The sequence below is a fragment of the Apis dorsata genome, unplaced genomic scaffold, assembly GCF_000469605.1.
Source record: "Apis dorsata unplaced genomic scaffold, Apis dorsata 1.3 scaffold_32, whole genome shotgun sequence".
Lineage (NCBI taxonomy): Eukaryota > Metazoa > Arthropoda > Insecta > Hymenoptera > Apidae > Apis > Apis dorsata.
The window spans coordinates 952,531-955,525 of NW_006263334.1; positions in this window are offsets into that span (position 1 = coordinate 952,531).

The window sequence follows — 2,995 nt, forward strand, 5'->3', positions numbered from 1 at the left end:
AAATTGACTTTCACTGAATAAAGCTAGTTTTTAGGCAACAATCATATAGTTGAACCAAGACCAATGTTACGCTTGGTTCACCGAGCCATTCAATTACGCGCGGGAAAAAAAAAAGAGAAATAGAGAATACAGCAGACGGATTGATTATCCGCAACGAATGTGAAACAGATCTTACAGATACATAAAATCGCAAGTTTTCCAAGGAAAGGTGAAAAAACTGTCGGTGCGCATTGTGCGCACGCAGAAAAAAAAACATCGACACTTACTATTTATAGAATATATATATATATATATATTCTATTTTTCATTCGTAATATATTCTATATTTTCATTCGTTACCTTTCTCTAACAAACCGTGAACCGTGATTTGCATGTAGAAAACGCGGAAACGACGTTTTTTCTAACGTATTTAAACGTATTTTGACTTCCTTCCAATTTTTCTCCTTCTAAAGATTAAAAAAAAAAAAGAAAAAAAAGAAAAGAAAAAAAATGTCTCCAGCAACAATTCAAGGAAAAAGAACGCGTACACTCGGAGAATGAAGCGGCAGCTGTAAGGGGAGAGAGTCAGCGCTCCTCCACAAACTCTTATTTAGGTCGAATTCCATCGCACGCGAATCTCTCGTAACTCGATTCGTTCCATTTTTTCGACGACACGTTCTCGATCACCCATGATCCCAGACCGAGCTCAGCCTTAAGGATCCTTGAAGAATAAATTAATACCAATTACCCGATACCGTGCCTGTTCGAGGCTGTTGTAAATCTCTGGTGGAAACGCGGCATTTCCAATCCGGACCGAGCATGATCTTGTTTTTCTTCGAAAGGTTCGGTCATGTCACCCGTTACACGAGACCGTATACGCGTTCCTCGGCCGCGGTACAAAGCGAAGCATCGAGCACTTTCACGCGGAGGCCGCGTTAGTAAATATCATGGCCATATTTTCCATCCTAAGCTCGTCTTTATCTCCGCCACGAGGACGCCTCTCTCTCTGTCTCTCTCTCTTCTCGATAATCGAGTGTGGCTCATTACACACGTTCCTTCTTATTATATATATTCGTCGTCGAATATCGAACCTCGATCTCTCGCAAATATCTCTATAATTCGCGTATCGGGTTCACGAATCGAAAGAGGAAATTGGAAAAGGAGACGGAGATCGATGGTCGTCGCGAAACGACGCCGACGTTAAATTCCTGTCCTGGACGAGTTTCACCGGCGGGAATTCAACGAATCCTTTCGAGCGTTTCCAGGGATTGGCGCGACCTTCCACGAAAAGCAATCGGCAATCGGCAGCCACGGAACTATCGCGAGGTGCGGAAGCGAGCCAAGTTTACGATCGCGACTTTTTCTTCGGCTTTATAGCACGGCATCCGAGTCTCGGTCAGTGGACTGGAGCCATCGCTCCGAGAGAAGGAAGCCTGTCCAAGGAGAACGAGAAAATTCTCTTCCCTCGTCTCTATTCCCGATCTAACGCGCGAGAAGGATCAAGGTAAAAATATTATTTTTTTTCTTTTTTTTCTTTTTTTCTTTCGACGATGCTTTAAACACGCTCGTTTGAACGCAGAACGATCGACGGATATCCGATGTCGTGCACGCCACTTACGTTAACGCTGCTTTAAAATGATGTAATCGAAACGCTTGTATGCACGTTATTTGTCGAAATGATATTTTTAGTTACGCGCGATCGTGAAACGTCGACCTTTATAACCGGAACGAGGCACGCTCTCTGCAAGCTATCGACATTAATCATCGCGTGTACAGGGTGTTACAGAATCGTAATAAGTAAGAAGCGAGTAGACGGTCGGAGAGGTATAGAGAAATAAGATTCAACTTCTAATATTTTTTTTTTTTTAAGTAGATATTAGATATTAATCATCGCGCGAGATAGTTGGAAGAAACGCATACTTGGTTGGCAAATTTGATTGGGAATAAAGGTGAGGAATGATCGCTTCGAAGTATCGAATTAATTTATCATTTTTCACATCTTGCGAAACGTAACTTCGTTTTGTCGTGTCGAAATCGAAATATAAACACGGTGATCAATCACCGATAAATATTAATTACTGAAACGTAATGTACACGGATTGATAATATTTCAAGCATCGAGAAACGAACCATCACCGCCGAATAAATTAAAACGTGCAACTCACCGATCGTAGACACGTGACGACCGTACGATCCAATTATGATGTGGAAAAAAAAAAAAACGATTGTTTTCCCTCTCGAGATCACGAAAATTCCTCCGCCTCTGCCGTCCATCTTCTAGCGTGCCCGTTTTCTTTAAAAAGAAGAAAAATTAATTTCGATTAAATGAGGTTTTCTTTTATTAAACAATAACGGATTTGTTGCAGTCGTACAGTTCCTGACTGTATAAAATACACTTTGTGAATTATACTTATTGCACGGATACCGTTCGTCTATTCTTCACGCATGCACTGATTTCATGCTACATTGCAAAGAGCGAAATGCTGTGAAACGCGAGGAAGCATATATTGACCGCAAAAACGGATGAACGAGCAGCTGCTTAATCGACAAAGGCGATTTTAATAAAAATTTCTTCGGCTTCGTCGTCGTTCAAAATGTAAACAATCTTTTTGTTTCAACTTCAACTTCGTTGTAATTCTACCGATATTTTTCTTTCTCTCTTCAACTTTGTAATCAATGATGGATTAAAATTTTAAATATTACACGCCCACAAATGATCTCATCATCGCCATGTTTGGAGATGCTACAACGAGGTACAACGAGTATCGATGATTCAATTTCCGAAATTTGACGAGTAATGCAACGGAACGTAGAATTTTTTTTTTTCGTATCTCCATTTAATGAAACGATAATAATAAAAAAAATATTAAAATAAAAGCATTCCAAATATTGAAATTATTATAAATATAAGACATAGCAGTACGTAATATACACTCATTACCCGAGGAGTTCAGTGTCTCGATAATTAATACGCGACCTTGCGGATTCTTGCGGATTAATTTCTTTTTTTTTTTTT